The sequence below is a fragment of the Monodelphis domestica genome, chromosome 1 (assembly GCF_027887165.1).
Source record: "Monodelphis domestica isolate mMonDom1 chromosome 1, mMonDom1.pri, whole genome shotgun sequence".
NCBI classification, from domain to species: domain Eukaryota; kingdom Metazoa; phylum Chordata; class Mammalia; order Didelphimorphia; family Didelphidae; genus Monodelphis; species Monodelphis domestica.
The window spans coordinates 590,718,220-590,737,929 of NC_077227.1; the positions used below are offsets into that span (position 1 = coordinate 590,718,220).

General features: G+C 41.8%; 1 protein-coding gene and 1 pseudogene across 3 annotated transcripts in view; both read right to left on the reverse strand.

Moving 5' to 3' along the window:
- The window catches only part of LZTS1 (leucine zipper tumor suppressor 1), a 66,360-nt gene extending 47,155 nt beyond the window's left edge, over positions 1-19,205 (reverse strand). Inside the window, exon 1 of one of the 3 annotated variants that reach the window (XM_007476436.3) lies at positions 18,765-19,205. The gene's annotated coding sequence lies outside the window, so the exon portion shown is untranslated. Of the gene's footprint in view, positions 1-8,996; positions 9,315-18,764 lie in introns of those variants that run through there. The other 2 variants (XM_056813653.1, XM_001373285.4) reach the window with 2 other exon arrangements.
- LOC130456684 (U6 spliceosomal RNA) lies at positions 8,411-8,508 on the reverse strand (annotated as a pseudogene).
- Positions 19,206-19,710: the final 505 nt, after the last annotated feature.

Genomic DNA, 19,710 nt, shown 5'->3' on the forward strand with positions numbered 1-19,710 from the left:
AGAAGACTTGAGAGAACAGCAGGGGAAGATACCAGTCTATAATTTACAGGGAAGGAAAGGAAGCTAGCATTCCACTTTGGGAATCCTTTATTAATCACAAGATCTTATTTCATGGTGGCATGGTGTTGTCTCTGTTTGTATAGATATAGAGAAGAATCATGTTTTATTGAGTCTGCTTTGGCTGCCACTCTCACCATAATTTTGCCAAATTAGCAATTAGGAACTCTAAGAGACTTTTCAATTTTCACACAAATTTGTTTTCTGCCTGGTGGCAAGGAGCCAGACTTGGCCCTTTTCATATCTGTGCAATCGACCAAAACTCTTTCCCCTGAAGAATAGGGAAAGAGGAAGTTTACAGTTATCTTTCTCTTTCCATCCTGTATATAACATCCTGGAAAAAATGAACTAGGTGAGGCAAGGCCAAGCATAAAAAGGGCCTTAATAAATGTTTGAATTGCACTGTACTGACCCAGACTTGTGGTTAGGTAGAAGGAAGAAAGAGGAAGTTGTGAGTAACTCTTCCCATTATCCAGTATAAATATTTTCTCTGGTACATCTATGAATGATATGGTTTATGGTGGTCCTATCTGGGGATAGAAGGTTTGGACTCTGTCTTTATCAGAAGAGGAGAAAATGAGATTATAAGATCAAGAAAAAAGACCTTTAGAGATCATCTAATTCAGCCCCCTCATTTTACAGATGAAGAAACCAAGGACTAACCAAGATTAAAGGGGAAGTAGTGGGTAGAGTATTAGACTTGGAAATGAGTTCAACTCTGACCCCAGATACAAGATGTGTGACCCTGGACAAGTCACCTAACTCTGTCTCAGTTTCTTCTTCTATTAAATAATCTGGAGAAAGAAGTAGCAATTTCCTGCAATATCATTGCCCTCCAAACCCCATATGAGGTCAATAAAGTGTTAGACATGACTAAAACCACTGAACAAAGGGAGGGTAACAACTTGGTCAAAGGTCAGAACCAGAAGTTAAAAGCCTTCTAATCCTTTACTCAATAGTCATCCCATTATGTGAAAATCATTTTAAAAGTCTCTAAATTAAGAGGAAGGAAAGAAAAGTCAGCATTCCACTTTAGGAATCCTTAATTAATCACAAGGATCTTATCTCATGGTGGCATGGCATTGTCTCTGTGTGTGAAGATGTAGATAAGAATCATGCTTTCTTGGGTCTGCTCTGGCTGCCACTTTCACCATAATTTTGCCAAATTAGCAATTAGGAACTCTAAGAGCTCTTTCAATTTCCATGCAAATCCACAAATCTCCAGCCCTAACTGAACCCGGACATCATTTAGGAGATGTCAGACTCACTTCTCTGTACTAGTATATCAGCTTATAGCTACACTATGGGTCAAGGGCAGGTCTGGCCAGGATCTGTGGCTGAGAGAACTCTGTGAGCTGGCTGAGAGATGGGAGGACATTACAGGCATGGCGAGACAGATTGTAGCAGGAGGAGTTCTAGTAGTAAGTGACCAGAAGTAAGCAGTCAGTCATTTAAGACTACTGAAGTAATAAGTAAGTAGAGTACAGGAAAAGGATTTGTTCAAGATCTGGATGTGAAAGCTGGCTATATGGCAAAGTCAGAACCTAAAGGACAAAACAAGAAAACACGGATGAAGGACAAGTGAGCATCTATGAAATCAGGAGGTATGAAGAGGTTTGAATTTCTCTAAAAGATGATTCTCTCAGTACAGTAATGGTGCTGACATTTTTGTGAACTGAATGTTGTGCCACTGACTCCTTTGGTAAATTGGTGAAGTTAACAGACATTTTAGAATCATATTTTAAAATATATAACATAAAATACAAAGAATTATAAGGGAAACAAATTCTATTGATATTGAGTTCTCAAAATGAACATTTTTTAAAAAGCAAGTTCAGAGATTTTATGTTAAGAACCCCTAATTTAAGTCCTAGTGCCATGTTGGCGAAGATGTGGCACGTGTGCCCCAGCATGCAGGAGGGGGCTGCTCTGTTCCTCCTCTCCATTTGCACCTGAGGACATTTTTTGCATGCCCTGTCCCTCTGCCCAGCTGCCCAATGCAAGTGCTTCCTCCCTTTGCTATCTGGGATAATGTGGGGGGCTCAGAGGCAGCTTGAAGGTGCAGTTTGGGCACATGATCTCTAAAAGTTTTGTCAACGCTGCCCTAGTGTTTGGGACTAACCTTGCTGCCTCTGGATCTTACAAATAGACTTCAGCTGAGGGCAGCTCCACATCACTACTGGCATAAGAATTTGCAGAAAATGGCTCTGCTTATGTCATAAGATTAATGGAATGAGGGCATCTAGGTGGTATACTGGATGGAGCACCTGGTCCAAAGTTAGGAAGACTTGAGTTCAAATCTGGCCTCAGACATTTATTACTAGAATTATGACCCTGGGCAAGTCATTTAACCCTGTAGGCTTCAGTTTCCTCATCTGTAAAAGAAGCTGGAGAGGGAAACAACAAACTACTCTAGTATCTTTACCAAGAAAACCCTAGATAAGATCACAGTCTGACACAACTGAAAAAACAAACAAACAACTATACAATAGTAACAAGGTAATAAAACCACTTTAATTAAATTAGATTTCGATCAATTATGTCCCATAGTGTCAAAGGTAGAAATCCCTTTTTTTGGCCAAATTATTTTGGGTTTCAAGTTGGCCTCCATTTTGTTCAAGCATTAGAAAAAAATGAGGAAATAAATTAATAGGGAAGGTTAAGTTTCATAACTTCATCTGTGGAAATTTCCACGATGCCAAGCCTCTGTGCCTAAGAAGGGACAGACATGGCTACCCATCCTTCTCTTCTGCATCCTCTAAAACATGTCAGCATGTGTGTGTGCGTGTATGTGTTTGTATATCTATCAGACATGTATAAACTTTGTGGTCACTGAAGCAGTACCCATTGCCTGAATTCAAAGGCAGTTAGCTCTTATGGTAGCATGGACAAGTTTCTACAAGCCTCATTTCTTCCTTTCTCCTTCTCTGATATTATCTGATGTCTGTGAATAAGAGAATCAATCAGAGAATAGCTTCAAGGTGAGGTTTAGTTAGTCTTCCTGATATTCTTAGGAAACTTAATCCTGCCTGCATCTGATAGGCTTTTCTTGAAAGAAATCTGTCATCTTCAAGTGTCATCGCCCTGACCCTTGTCCATCCAAGGAAGACACAATGTATCCTGCTCAAGGCAGGGACACCTCTATGGCCACTGCCACACTTGGCTGGCTTTGCTACCCAGCAAGTGGGGAAAAACATTGGCTCCATTGTCAATTTCCTGGTAAAGAAACTGGCAGTCTCCTAGGAGGACTGTTTCAATCGACTTCCTACCCAGATCTGTGGGTGGGAGCCCCAACCCGGCTTGTCTGTGACTGTGGGACCTCCCCTGTGTGGTTGGTCCTCAGCTAATAATCTCCTCTGCTCCGTCTGTCCTGTGCCACCTGCCTAGCAGTCGAGCCAGTCATCTGCCTCCTGTCTGGGAGCCCTTGTCTCACTGGCACCAATAGACCCTGGATGGCTAGCGCCAACTGTCACATGGTAAATTTTCCCTTTTTTTTTTGCTTTTATTCGGTTTTTTTTTCCTTCTATGAGCTCAGAGAGAGGAAGACTTTTTCCCTCTTTCCTTTTAAAGTGTCTTCCAGAGAAAGGAACTGAAGCAACTATGGAGTGACAAGGTAAATGTTACTTGTCACATTAATTAGGCAGCTGGTGACTTCCAGCTTCTTCGAACCCCTGGGAGGAAGTAAAAGGCAGAGAGACAGAGGGATCGAAAATGACTCAAATACTCCGAAAAGGAAGGAAAAAGGCAAGGAGGGAGGGCTCTCTAGGTATTATCACTGAGGAGTACAATCTGAGGGTCCCCTCAGAGGAAAGAAAATGCTGTCAAGCTATTCTCCCACTAAAGAGTTCCCTCCAGCTGTGGGAGAGTATTTATAAAATCATAGAATTGTAGACTTAAAACAAAGAACAAAGTCGATTCAAAAGCGACTTCAGCAGCTATGTGATCTAAACTAAACCCTAATAGAAGCCCCACTATAACATAGCAGGCAGACAGCCAGTGTGCCAATACCAGTTTCTACTTTAAAAGTTCTCCTATTGCTTTCTGTTTGTGCCCCTGGGGCCAAGGAGAACAAGTGTAACCCTCTTCACCTATCACGTTCCTTCCTAAAGGGTCTTCTCTCCTCAGACTAAGTAAGCACTCAGTTCCTCCAATTAATCTTTCTATAACAGGGCTTTAGGCTCTTTCACCATCATGGTCACCCTTCTCTGGACACCATTAGGCTTACTGACCATCTTCAGAGGCCAGGTAGAACAGCAAGCAGATAAAGCACTGGGGTTGGAGTCAGGAGGACCTGAGTTGGAATCTCACCTCCTTGGATTCTTAGCCTCTGTATAACCTTAGGTAAGTCACTTAAAATGGTGATAATAATAGCACCTTCTTCCCAGAATTGTTTTGAGGATAAAATGATATATTTGTAAAGTACTTTGCAAATGTTAGAGTACTATATAATGCCAACCATAGTTATTATCATTATAATAATTATTATTATCATCCTCATCCTAAACTGTGGAATTTAGTAGTGAACATATCAACTGCAGAGATAGTCTAACCAGGACAGAGTAGCAGCTTATCATGTCTTTATTTCCGGAACACGAGGCTTTCAGAAATAAGCAACAGATTTTTTGACTGCATTATCACTCCACGGTCTCATATCTAGCCATGCTTTGTCTCTCTTGGCATTGTGCAATTGATTTTCTGAACCCAAGTGTAAGACTTTACATTTTTCTCTACTGAATTCATTTGATTAGATTCCGATCAATGCTCTAGGCCAGAGATCAGCCAAAGAAAGCCCCAAAGGTCCAACTTCCAGAATAATAGGCCTTCTAAAATTTTTTCTTTTTACATTTTTAAGTACAGCAATATTTAACTGAAAAAATATAAACAGCATTTTTAGCCCTGGGCATACAAAAATAAGCAGCAGCCAGTTTGCTGATCCTAGCTCTAGCCTGTAAAGAGAATTTTTTGGACCCTGATTTTGTCATCCTGTAAGTCAGATATTCCTCCTGCTGGTAAACTTAATAAGAATGTCTTCTTTGCCTAGATGTAGATTATACCTATGAAGGCTCATCAATTGTTCTATTAATTTCTCTTCTATCATTGTGTTCAGGTAAATGTTTAACTGGTTCTCGGGGTGGAGGGGAATGTCGCCACAACACACTTCTCAGTTTAATCTGTATTATTAACCTTTTCTCTATAATTTTTTAAAGTCTAGATGATCAATAAAATAAGCCCTAATTTGCAGTGTTTGCTGATTTCCAATATGCAAATGCTTGCACTCTAAATTTAACCATTAGCTCTCCAAGTTGACTTAAAAACACTTTTAATTGTGTGGCTCTTTTAGTTCTACTAAAATATATCCAGGACTCAGTAGATAATTTAACCAATCTATAGCTTAGTAGATCTCCATGGAAATTCTCTGGCCCACAAGTTTAGTAAACCTGTTCAAAAGAGTAATAAGGTTAATCTGGTGGATTTGATCTTAAAGAAACCATTCTTATCCTTTGTAACTACTGTTTTCTTTTCTAGATGCTTACTGGAGACACACACACACACACACACACACACACACACACACACACACACACACACACTCTCTCTAACTTCTATTTTGGAATTGATATTAAGTATTGGTTCCAAGCTAAAAGAGCTGGAAGGGTTAAGCAGTTGGAGCTAGTGACTTGTCTAGTGACTTGTCCAGGGTCACACAGCTAGGAAGTGTCTGAGGCTAAATTTGAACCTAAGACCTTCCATCTCTAGGCCTATTTACTGAGTCACCTAGCTGCCCCTTGACATTTTTTTTTATAGTGATTATTTCAAGAATTTCCCCAGGAATCAAACTCAATAGAACTTGAACTCTTTGCTTTTTTGAAAATCAGGCTATTTGCCTTTCTTCAGCACAGTGGTCTTTGTCCTGTCTACCACAATATTCCCAGTATCATTGATGGTGGCTTAGCAATCACACTTGCTAATCCTTGCAGCACCCAAAAATGCTTTTCAACTAGGACAAATGGTTAAACTCTGAGAAGCCAGTGGAATATTGCCAATATTTAAGTTCTGGAGGGGCAGCATGGTGTCATGAAGAATGGACTGGATGGGAAATTTAAGGGGGAAAAAAGGTTCATGCTCCAGTTTTGCTAATATTTGCCTGTGAGGCCTTGTTCATATCTCTTCTCCTTTCTGGGATTTTGTATCCTCAGGTACAAAATGAGAAACCCTATCATTACTGAGTCAATGGGCCAACTCCCCTTATCTTCATCATAGATAAAGATTGACGGGATAAAGTAGTAAGGGGCAAGGAATAAGTAAAGTAATGGGAAAGTTCTCAAAAAAATATAATGGGTGCAGAAAGAATTTATCTTATGTGGAATAAAGAGAAAAGCCAGATTGCTCTAATAGAAGAATAGGATATTTTAAGGGATAGAAGTAGATGGCTATAATTAAAGGAACAGGGAATTAAGGGAAAGATAACTATTTTTATTCCAATTATTGAGAGAAGCTAAAGAATCCTAAGAACCAATAACAACAAAGGTGGCTTAGAGCATAAATGTTTTTATAGGCCACCAAAAGAAAGAATGCTTTTCCTAAGTTTTTCTGGTATGTTTTCCATAGATAATTTTTTAAAACTCGTATATTCCATTTTATAATCAACACTTTTTATTGGTTCCAAGGCAAGAGAGTTTTAAGGGCTAAGTGACTTGCCCAGGGTTACACAGCTAGAAGTGTCTAAGGTCAAATTTGAACCCAGGACCTCCCTTCTTTAGGCCTGGCTCTCAATCCACTGAGCCACCTAGCTGCCCCATCACTGACAATTTTTAAAAACTATATCAAAAGACTAGAATGATATGAGAGCTTAGATGTTCTTGTTATATAATTAAGAATCAGCTCCTGATTTATGACCAATTCAAGAATTTTCCATTTTGGAAAATAAGTATGGTATTATTAAAAAAAAGTCATCAATCAACTTATAAATTTGATCCAGCAATCCTGCTACTGCTCAAACAGTCCTAGGAGATCAAAGAGATAAAGAAATGACCTATGCACATGCCAAAATATTCACAGTAGCACTTTTTGTATGTGTTAGCAGAAACACCAAAGTAGGAGGCCATCACCTGAGGAACGGCTGAACAAATTCGTTATTCATGCAATTAAAGAGTATTGAAACACAAAAACAACAGATACAAGGAATTCAAACAAGCATGAAAAGACTTCAATGTAGACAGAAACAAGCAAATCCAGAGGAGTGTCCACATAGGTTACAATAATGCAAATGAAAACAATGCTAAAGAATAATCAAACCTATTAGTTTCAAGAATAAACAGAAATCTGATCCCCCCCTCCCCACAGGAAAATACTATTAAAAATTACAGTATCTTATTAGCATCTATAAAATATAGGTATTGGTCAGCCTTTTCCTTCTTTAAGCCTTTCCTATTGCTTATTCCTCCCTCTCGGTCTCTTTTCTGTTTCTTTTTTTTTTCTTCCCTTCCCTTCTGTCTTAGAATCAGTAGTATCAATTTGAAGACAGAGGAGTGGTAAGGACTAGGCAATTGGAGTTAAGTGACTTACCCAGGGTCACAGAGCTAGGAAGCCAGAGGCCAGAGTTAAACCCAGGATCTCTCAACTCCAGGCCTCTCTCTCTCCATCCCTCCCTGTCCCTCTCTCTCTCTTTCTCCCTCTCCCTCTCCTTTTCTCTCTCTGTCTCTCTCTGTCTCTGTCTCTGTCTCTCTCTCCCCCTCCCTCCCTCCCTCCCTCCCTCCCTCCCTCCCTCTCTTTGTCTCTCTTTCTCTCTGTCTCCCTCTCCCTCTCCCTCTTTCTCCCTCTCCCTCTCCTTTTTTCCTCTCTCTCTCTCTCTCTCTCTCTCTCTCTCTCTCTCTCTCTCTCTCTCTTTCTCTCTCCCTCTCTCTCTCTCTCCCTCCCTCTCTCTCTGTGTCTCTCTATTTGTCTCTGTCTCCCTCTCCCTCCCTCCCTCTCTCTGTCTCTCTCTCTATTTCTCTCTGTCTCCCTCTCCCTCTCTTTTTTCCTCTCTCTCTCTGTCTCTCTGTTTCTCTTTCTCTCTCTCTCTCTCTTTCTCTTTCTCTCTCTCTCTCTCTCTCTCTCTCTCTCTCTCTCTCTCTCTCTCTCTCTCTCTCTCTCTCTCTCTCTCTTTCTCTTTCTCTCTCTCTCTCTCTCTCTCTCTATCTCTCTCTCTCTCTCTCTCTCTCTCTCTCTCTCTCTCTCTTTCTCTCTCTTGGTCTCTCTCTCATTGTGGGGAAACATGGAAACAAGCAAACATGCTGAGACTAGTGAAGTTGACACCATATGGGTACTCCTTAAACTCTCACTCAGAAATTTCCAAGAGATAGGGCCAGAGGAGAAAAAAATGGACTGCTTCATGAATTTGTGTTTTGTGCAGGGATCATGCTTTTCTCCTTATCTTTCCAATTTTAGTATATATGCTGCTTAAGCGAGTATGAATGCATAGATTTTCATAGTATTCCTGTAAGGTGCCCAGAGAAAGTCTTATCTCCATTTAATAAGTGGGCAAACTGGGGTCCAGATAAATTAAACAACTGGTTCAAAGGAAATTAGACAATTTAAGACTAAAATCTTTCCTCAATGAAGGAGCACAATAGAAGCTGAAGGGTCTTAAGTACCTGATCCAGGCTGACTATAGCAAAACCCCCTCCAAATCAGAAAGTTCCATGTAAAAGTTGTAGAATATGGACATTATTAAAAAGTTTTGAATAGCACAGTTGCTTTTTTTTCAACATTATTATGTTGATCTGCCTCAAGAGAGAGCCTCGTCTCATGACAATAGAAGATTCTTTCCGTACCCCTGCCCCCAAACTAGATCTTCACTGGGAGTTTTGGGCCTGTTTATTTTCATGCTAAGAGTTTTTTCAGAGAGGGACAGCTGCAGACAGGGCAGGAGAGAAGTAGGAAATGAGGGGAGAGCTCACCTTACAAGCCAGGTGGAGTGTAGAAGGGCTCCCTTTAGAGGAACGTCTCTGCTCTTGTTTTCTTCACCTACTTGTCAGGGTTGGAGGAATCTGATCTGTGAGGGGAAGACTGTCTCCCCAGGATTGGCAAACACTCTGTAACCCAAATGCCTTTGCCTCTATCTTCCCAATGTGCAGGACTTGTATTTCTAATGTCTTCCCATCAGCCTGGAGCTGTGCGTAGAGGAGATGGGCTTGTTAGGGCAATTAGGTCCGGGGCCAAAACATAAAAGGCTCTTCTTTCTTCTCCTACTCTCTTCTCCGGAGACCAAGTGAACCTTATCAGTGACTCGGAGAACCTCTAGTCAAGGTCATTCCATTCCGCCAGATGATACCAGGTCTACCCCCAGTCCTAGATACCTCCCCCCCACTGTCTGAAATAAGAAATTATCTCTCCTCTTACGCAAGGCCAGATGGCTGGAGTAGGTGGCCATGAACCAAAGGGAAGAGATTTCAATACCGAAATTAATAGCTGGGGAAAGTTTTCTAGGTCTCTATCTTCTTTAGAGGGTCTCTTGACCCTGATCCACTCCTTCCAAATTCATTAAAAAAAAAAAGCTGGGCAGCTTGACCCACTACAATTTTGGTCTTCCTAGACTCTCAAGAGATGGAAGATGGGAATGAACCTAAAAGTTTTTTCCTTCCTCTCTTTCTCTTTCTTTCTCTGAATCTTCTAGTCTTAGAGAGGGTTTTGCTTCTGAACACTGGGCCAGGGTGAGGTTGCTTAGAAAGGAAACAGGAGAGTGACCATAGGGACTCAATCTCATTAAAAACAGCAACAACAACATCAAAGGTGAACCATTCCTCAAATATACTATGCACAGGGTTCTGTGCTAGTTACTGGGGATAAAACTAGGCAATAAGACCTCTGCCTTCAAAGAGTTTATAAAGCCACTGGGGAGAGACAGGATATATTGCCCTATCTTCTTAATTGTGGCTTAAGTATTAAATAATGAGACAGATATTAAGTGCTAAGGGCATCCAAAGGAGGAAAAAAAGATGATGAAGAGATAGGACCCTAAAGAGGACCCTTTCCTATCCCTAAAAATGGACTCAGGGAGTATGGAGGCAGACAGGTATGAGAAAGCACTGACCTGAGGTTGGGAAGACTAAGTGCATTTACTAGTTCTGGCTTTTCCAGGCTGTGTGACCCTAGGAAGTTCCTTAACCTCTGAGCCTTGGTAAAGTAGAGACCATAGAGTCATCAGTTTAGAGCTGGAAGAGATTTTAAAGATCATCAACCTCTTCATTTTACAGATGAAGAAACTGAGACCCACTAAGTGACTTAATCAAAGGTACCAAAGGTCCATGGAAGAGTTAGGAGAATACTACTTTACCTATCTCACAGGGTTTTATGGGTAATGCTGCTTCATAAATCTTAAAACACAACAGGAATGTTACCTGGAATTATTGAGGCAATTTACTTTGGTAAAGATTCCATTCACCTTTTCTCCTACACTGAAATCCATGTCTGTAAAAGGTTCTATATATTTCATCTTTGGCTAGTGAAAAGCACAGCTCTTTCTCTGCCTCATGGGTCCATTCTCCTAATTTTCTCCTTCTCTTTTTATATTCCTCCATGGATATGTCAGCTTCTCTCTCTCTCTCTCTCTCTCTCTCTCTCTCTCTCTCTCTCTCTCTCTCTCTCTCTCTCTCTCTCTCTCTCTCTCTCTCTCTCATACACATTCTCTTTCTCTTTTTCAGCAGGAATATAATGTTCGGCTGCCTTACACCCACTCTCCTAGCTCTGCCAGCGAATAATGACTAAGGTGGTGGGTGGAAATACAGCAAGTTGAGACCAATTTAGCAGTCCAGGGTGCCAAGGGGAGGGTGATTTAGCAGCAAATGGGTTTGCAACAGCAGGGAGAATTGAAGTGCTCCCAAAGCTAACAGGCTGACAACAGCCAAGGGCAGAGGTCTGACCAGATACCCCTCTGAGCAGAGGGTATGTATTATAGGTGACCTGGGAATCTGTGTGACTGGGGCAGTGTATGCATTGAGGTATAAAGCTGCAATAGTATTTATGTGTATGTGTGTGCTTATGAGAAGGTCTCTGCAGCCAGTGTGTGTGTACATTCAGGACTTCACACTGAGCAAAATTGTGAAGTCACAGGTTTTAAAGGTGGGAGAGACCCTATAGACCCATGTTGGCAAATCTATGGCATGTGGGCCAGAGGGGATTGCTCCCTTCCCCATCTCCATGCACACCTGAGGACATTCCTCACTTCATCCGCCCCTTTGCCCAGTAGTCCAATGGGAATACTTCCTCCCTTCCCTATCTGGAGTAAGGTGTTGGGCTCACATGTGGGTTGAGAGTTGCCCTTTGGGCACTTGGTCTCTAAAAGATTCACCATCACTGCTATAGACCATCTAATTCAAACTGCTTCATAGGAAACAGAACTAGAGTTGCAAAGGTCTTCAGAGGCTATCACATTTAATTGTCCCCAATGGACAAAGGGGGAAGCTGAGGTCCAGGGAGGTTAAGTCATTTGGCCCAGAGCACATAGATAGGAAGTGTGAGAGCTAAGACAAGAACCCAAATCTTCTGACTCCAGGTTTAGTGCTCTTCACAGGGAAAATTGAGGAGAAGAAAAGGGGAAATACCTTGCCCAAGTAGTTGAGCTGAGGTCTCCTGACTCAAAATTCAGAGTTCTTTTCCCTACTTTATATGGGTGAAGCCTTTCTTTGATGATCATCATTTCTACTTTTTGCACTCTTCCTAAACACCCTAAAATTGCCAACCATGGTCTAAAGCCCAGTAGCCTTTTCTGTGGTGAAAGTAAGCAAAATGATAAACTAATTCACATTAAGGTGTGAGTGACTTTGTTACCCTTCCCAGGGTATTTACACTTCAAAAGAAGAACAAAAAGAGAATGCAGAGGGGAAGCCAGGGTGGAATTTCAGGTGTGGTGGTACATGCTCCTGAGAGAGACTTAGGGGCAAGGGTCTGGTGGATATATCTATATTCGTGGAGGTTGTAATACTAAGTCTCTGTGATTCTATGATTTGTACTCTACCACCCTGAGGAAAGCCATGATCCTTTGGCTGTGACCATCTCTGTCACAAAAGATGTGTGTGGGTATATAAGAGAACATCAGTGAGGCTAAGTGTGTGTCCCTGTGTCTTGACTCCTGGCAGACTTCCTTAAAACACTTATCACCTACCATGTTGGAGCAACTCAGTTGGTGATCTGGACAGAGAGGTTCTTTATTGCTTTTGTTCCAGGCACCAGACTCCACCCACATCACATCTGTTCAGAATCCAATTTACCCTTATTAAGAAAAATCACCAATTTGGCCTGATTAGAATAATTAGGTGGGCTGGCTATTAGCTTCTCTCTCCCTTTCTTTATCTCTACCCCTTCACACCTTTCCAGCCTCTCTTTTTTTTCCCTCTCTCCTTTCCCAGCTTTTCTTTCTTTTTTTTTAATGTATTTCCCCCCAATTCCCTTCCCTATGTGCTGTCATCTCTTTAAATGTGATCTTAAACGCTATTTAGTTGAAGAAAAAAAAAATGTGAAATGAGTTTTCCCAATTTAAACTTAGGAATTTATTGAGAGATATTTTTTCTACTAAGAAAAACAGGAAAAAATGAGAATGAAGTAAACTCTGATATTTTTATAAAAACGGATCAATTATAGAAAACCAGGCCTGGAGACAAGAGGTTTTAGTTTAAATCTGGCCTTACTTCCTAGCTGTGTGACTCTGGGCAAGTCACCTAGCCCCAAATGTCTAGACTAGCCCTTACTGCTCTTCTACCTTGGAACAATACTTAGTATTGATTTTAGAATGGAAGGTAAGAGATTAAAAAAAAACTGAACCAATTAGAAATCCATTGTTTTAATATTGGGTGTTATATGGATGTGAATTATGCTAAAAAAGATTTTGGCACTGAACTAATTGGGAGAAAAGTGCAAAAGAAATCAAGAGGAGAAATGAGATTTCAAACAGGAAGTGCTTAACCTACTTAGGAGACTGAACCCATCTCTAAACAATAGGGAAGCAATCCCCGACTACCACTTAGTATGCTAATTCAAAATTGTTCTTATCTATTTACTTGTATAAGTTTGGCTAACCTATTTTCTTTATTCAAATGATCATTCACCGATCAACTCCCAGCAAAGAAGCAAGCCCCAGTTCTTGTCCTCTTGGGGATAATCTACTTACAGTATAGCTGTGAAAGTGCATAATTAGTCTGAGTTTTTGTCTGATGTCATCATATTTAAAAAGTCAAGAAGCATTTATTAAGCACTAAGTTCCTGGCAAGATACTTCCTAGGCACTGGGGATACCAAAAAAAGGCAAAAAAATACTGTTTCTGCCCTTAAAAAGTTTATATTCTAATGGAGGAGTCAACATGAAAATAAATCTGTACATTCAAGGTATATTATATAGATGTATATAGCATATATAGACATATATTATATACATAGGCTTAATGGGGAGAAAAGGAATGAGGCAGAAACCAGCAGAGGCCTTCTACAGAATGTAGGATTTGAGCTGAGGCTCAAAGGAAGCTGTGGAGAATCATGGAGCAGAGGTGAGGGAAGAGAGGATTGTAGGCTTTGGGGAAGTGAAAAAGTCAGTGAAAAGGCAAGGAACCATGAGGTATGGAGGTAGCACAGTAGATAGAAGACCAGGACTGGAGTCAGAAGGACCTGGGTTCAAATTTGACCAGTAGAGCATTCCCTACTCCAATTGGAGTTAGAAAATTATAGTTAGAAAAAGCTAATTCAATACCCCATGCAAGAAATGCTGAGAGCTCAAATGCCAATGGAGAAGTGATACTAGAGATTCTGTAAAGGTGGAAATAATAAGATTTGACCACAAATTGGTCATTTGGGTCAAATATGAATGAGCCTGGGTGAATGGGAGGATGATAGTGCCCTCAACATTAATAGGAATGTTGGGCAGAAGGGAAAGGTAAATGAGTTTTGTTTTGGAGATGCCGATTTCTAATTGTCTATAAAATGAATTCAAGGTTTTTCTTGGGTTCGATGAGGCTATAATAGCAACAAGAACTCTGGTACCCCCTACTAGGCCTTTATGAATAGGTTTGACTATGGGATGGTGGAATACTAAGAGACTAATCACCAAAATGGTTTGGGGTAATGAATTTTTTGGCTAATGTGACTCATGAAAGCCACCTACTAAGTTACCAAAGAGTTGCAATCTGTATTGTTAAAGGGACTACTTACTCCAAGGACATCACAAAAGAAAGTAGTAGGTAAGGTTTTCTCATGCTTAGTATTACCTGAATTCATGTGAGTCCAGGGTGAGAAGTCTTGCCAGAAAGAATGGAAATTATAATGTGCCCCATTGGAACGTGAAAGAACCAGGAAGTCTGCTGGTCCAATGCCCATCTAAACATTTCCTCCATCAGCAGGCACCATGCATGAGTCTACTTCTTCTCTAAATATCCTGAGCCTGAACTCTTCAGCTTTCTTTGCAAACTCTCTTCTTATAATACCCTAAGTAATTAGTTGCTGCCCTCATGTTCAGTTGACTATTCCAGAATCAGGAGGTCTGACAGAGCAGGTTTTGAGGTCTGGCTCCATATGCTAGTAGGAAAGCAGAAACTTCTCATGGGAGAAAAATTCATACCTTCCCATTTCAGGCAGCTGTTTTATCAACACATTCAGAACTGATTTCTCCTTGGCTTGTCAATATGAATTGAGCATCTACTATGGTCCCTACTATCAAGAAATTTATAATTCAGTGGAATTTAATAGGCTGCTCTATTTGCTCAAAAAGAGAATTTCCTACTGCTTTTATGACCCTCTTTCCCACTTTTTAAAGCCCAGTTCTTCTATGAAGTCTTCTCCAACTATTCATTGTGCAAGAAGTGAGGAAATAGATCTTTTTGGTTTAAAAAGTGCTTTCTTCATGACTACCCAGTTAGTTAGGTAGTGTCAATTTTAACACCCCCATTTTATGGATAAGGAAGCTGAAAATCAGAGTGTTTTGCATGGGGTCAGGCAGCTAATAAATGTCAGAGCCAAGTCTGGAAAGCAAAGCCTAATCTTGGAATCAGAGGCTGGGTTTCGAGTTCAGCTAACTGTGTGAACTTCAGTTTCTCTAAACCTTGGATGTCTCATCCTTAAAATAGGGATGATAATGCTTTCACTACCTGCCTCCCAGAGCTGTTAGGATGAAATGAAGTCCCATAGACAAAGCAGTTATAAGCATACCAGCCTATGTAGATGTCAATACTATTACTTAGGTTCACAGAGACTTCTCCCTTCAATGAATTCCCAATTTCTCATCACTTTTGTTGTCATAAATGAATTCTAAGTTTCTTGACAACAGGGACCTTCTTGGTTGCTCAATATACAGTGATTAGCTAAGAGGGAGTCAAAGGTCCAATAACAGCTCATCCTTAGGTCTTCTCAAACACAAGGTACCTAGTGCAGGTCTTACTGTCTCCATTTTTATAAGTAAGGGAATTGAAGATGTTAAGTAGCTCTTTCCTGGTCATATGGTTATTGAGGACTCAGTATCTCCAATTTTGTCAAACCTGATTCAGAAGTTCAATGGGCTTTCCATTATGCCATCCTGACTCTCAGGATTTTAGGAGGGGGCAGCTGGGTGGATCAGTCAATTGAGAGCCAGGCCTGGAGACGAGAGATCCTGGGTTCAAATTTGACCTCAGATACTTCCTAGCTGTGTGACCCTGGGCAAGTCACTTAACTCCCATTGCCTAGCCCTTACCACTCTTCTGTCTTAGAATCAATATAAAGGATTGATTTTAAGATGGAAGGTAAGGGCTTTTTTTTTTTTCCTAAAAAAAGACTTTAAGAGTTGGGTTCAAATCTGATAGGAGATATATTTCCTAGCTGGGTGACCCTGGGCAAGTCACTTAACCCCAATTACCTAGGCTTTGCCTCACTTCTGTCTGGATACTAATAGAAAAGGTAAGGATTTAAAAAAAAAAAGACTTTAAGAGTACAAGACCAGGAAGATGCATATGAAACAGTTTTTCTCCTGATAGTCTTTCTGTTGGTTAGAGGCAGGGAATTCGATACAAATAAGCCGTTTTAGATTAGAGCTACTGTCTACAGCCTAGATAGGAGAGGGAAATGAGAACAGTGTTATGTCTGTGGATTGAGGGAAAAGTGCTGTTTCACAGCTGTTCACCTTTTGACTGACATATCAACACTGGCTCTCTGACCCCCCACAAGTACACAATTCTCCCATGCCTCTCTCTTACACATTTACAGCATATAACCTCCTCTTCAATAACAGCAATAAAGCCTGGCATATAGTAGGTGTTTAATAAATGTTTGCTGATTGGCATGATGACATTTATAGCACACCCCAACAATTAGAGAGAATAGGAATAGGAATAGGACTTATGAGTTCATCAGTATAGGAAGCTTCTTTTAATAGTGAAAGTTAGCACCTTCTCTGTAATTCAGAGTTTCCTAGGGGTTAAAAGGACTTGCCCAGGTTCATATGGCCAATATTCCCCAGAAGCAGATCTTGAACCCAAGCCTTATTCCTGGTTCTGAGACTGATTCCCTGTTGCTAACACATGTCTTCTTATTGTTTTTAAGCATCATCTCCCCAGAAGGCATACAGTCTTAATCCTTTTCTTCTGCTCTTCTTCCTCACATATACATGTCTTCCAAGGAGACTAATGTTACTCCACCCACCAAAAAAAATTTCCAATTCCACTCATGTGTATAGGTAGAAAGACGATGTGTCCTTCCTGATGGAGAGACCTGGGAGAGAAGGCAAGATTGGGGGAGGTAGTGGTGTTCTACCTAAATTTGTCCCTTAGTTGCTAGGTGACCCTGAACAAGTAATTTTCCTTCCAAGTGCTTGCAGTTCCTTCATCTGTAGAATGGGGGTGCTCTCATACCTACTTTTCTGGGACATTGTGCAGATGAAAATAGCAAATGAAATAGCAACTAAGAAGTGTACTGAGCTGCTGCATTAATTAGTTGTTCCTGCTGATTATTACATGTGCCCATCATCCATAGATTTACACCCACATAATATATTGCCTTCTTCCTCAGAGGCAAACTATTTTTTTCCAAACCATATCTCTGGCAATTCTGATGTTACTTGTCCATTTCTGTTTCTGAGTCTCTCTGTGTCCCTTTATATCCTCTCTGTCTCACTGTCTCTATCTCTATCTCTTTCTGTCTCTGTCTGTCTGTCTGTCTCCCCTTCTGTCTTTCTTTCCTTTCCATTTCCCCCTCTCTTTCTCACATATACATAATAAAAGTAATTTACATACTCATATCCCTATTCTTCCTCCATGCACACCTGCACCTCCAGACCTTTGTATTTGTTTAAGAGAAAGCTTCAATTAAAGACATTCCTTTCTTCTCCCATCAAAACCCCTTCTCAGGAAAGAGTGAGCAGTTACCCAAACAGAAAAACTCATTTGGCTTTGACTATGCATCTCACAATTTGGCTACATGCTGGGCAGAGCAGAAGAACCTTATCTGACATTGCTGCCTGCCAAGGGCTCTTGAGAACTCAGCTCTCTTCCAAGAAAGTTTCCTGAGACTCCAGAACAAAGACATTTTGGGGAGTGGGAGGAAATAGGTACAGGGAGGATAGGGAAGTAGAACACCCAGATATTCTGATCCCAAGGAAAGAGAGTCCTCTTACCTGAGAGGCTGAGGGTTCTGAAGCAAACTACCCACTGGCAGGCAGTTTCTTCAAGTGTTTTGAGAAAACCGTGGGTGAGGGAAAGTGTGGGCGAGTTTTACAGCAAATGGGTGTGCGCAAGCCAGCCCCACTCTCCAACCTTTGCATTTGGAGCAAGAAACTGGATTATCTCCACCTGTCTTGGTCTTTGCTTCCCCCTTCAACCCCCCCCCCCCTACCACCAGTGGAGGGTTATTGTATTGTCTGTGTGATGTATGAGAGGGAAGCATGTGGTAGGGAGTGTGCGCCTCAGGGCTGCGTGTGTGTGAGAGAGGAAAGAACATTGCTTTGCCCTTATTTCGGGGTTTCAGCCCTTTCGGTCTCTGTGCATCTCTTTTCCTTTCTCTTTCTGCCTTTCTCCTCTGTCTTGGTCTCTGTCGTCTCTGTCTCTCCACCACCATCACTCCCCACCCTTCTGATTGCTGGTCTATCCATTGACCTGAAGGTCTGGGAAAGTCGTCCTGATTCCTTGCTCTTTTTCCTAGCATGTTCTCCCAGAGTTCAGTTTCTGAAAGAGCCAAGTTCACCCACCGCCCCGAGTCTGCTCTCCAAGCAGTTCTGGCCCCTCTCACTCGCACTCATTCTCAGATGACAACTACCATGGCCAGTCAGTAAAGTTCAAGGCACTTTAACCCTCCAGCTGCCCTTAGGCTCCTCTCTGCAGCTGACTCCCACCGTGCACACCCTGTGTCTGAGATCTAGACGCTGCTGCTAATGTCACCCAAGTACTTTTATGGAACAAGGTTAGTCTTGAAGCTGGAAAGAGATTGAGCACATTCATGCACACGATTGGCACTGACAGATGGACAAACTCCACATACAGATAAGGCAGATCAGGGAGACGCACGGACCGGCAGAGAAGAGCGCTCCTGCCCCCAGAACTGGCTCCTGCCCCCAGAACTGGCGAGATCACTATTAGAAGCAGCCAAAGACTTAGCAGAGGTAACTAGATCCCACATTACCCAGACCTTACCTCCCCCCACCTTCGCCTTTGGGACGAAAATTTTTGTTTAGCCTTTTTTTTTTCTTTTTCCAAGAGCAGCTATTGGCGGCGGTGCGCAGCCTACCTGCTGGTATCTGTCCGCTGGTCCCGTCTCTGACCCCTAGAGTAAGGGGCAGAGAAACTTGCAGTGTCTTCTCTAGTCCAGCCTCTCCACTCGTGCACAGCCAGCCAGCCAGATCTGAAGGAAGCTTTCCCAGGCACTGAGCTCCTACAGGCAACTTGGCTCCCAGCCCAGCCTCTGTTCCTCAATCCATCCCCGGCTAGAGGAACCCCAGCCAGGCAGGCGGAGGTGGGGCTACCTCTCTGTTCTCCCAGCTCATTGGTTCGGGCGCCAGCAGCGGCAGAGGTCTGGGAGCCCTTCCAGAAAGCCTTTGTTTCCTGCATGACAGCTGTACATTTGTCAGGATTCCCCCCACTCCACACACCAGCCTACCCCCAAACCCCCAATATGCACCAACGCGCTCCGTGCTCGCTCCTGTTTCCTTGAGGCTGACTGGTCTCCCTTTCCTTAATCCAATATCCCACTGCCACCCTCAGTTGAGCCTCTCCTCACTTTTTTTTCCTCTTTCACTTTCGTTGTGATTGTTTCTTTCTCGCTGCCCTCCCCCAATGCCACCCCTCCTTCTTTTCTTCTCCTTGGAAGACTTCCTTCCTTCCTTCCTTCCTTCCTTCCTTCCTTCCTTCCTTCCTTCCTTCCTTCCTTCCTTCCTTCCTTCCTTCCTTCCTTCCTTCCTTCTTTCTTTGTTTCTTTCTTTGTTTCTTTCTTTGTTTCTTTGTTTCTTTCTTTCTTTCTTTCTTTCTTTCTTTCTTTCTTTCTTTCTTTCTTTCTTTCTTTCTTTCTTTCTTTCTTTCTTTCTTTCTTTCTTTCTTTCCTTCCTTCCTTCCTTCCTTCCTTCCTTCCTTCCTTCCTTCCTTCCTTCCTTCCTTCCTTCCTTCCTTCCTTCCTTCCTTCCTTCCTTCCAATTTCTTTCTTTTTCCTCTTCTTCATTTCCCTTCCCCCACCGTGTTTT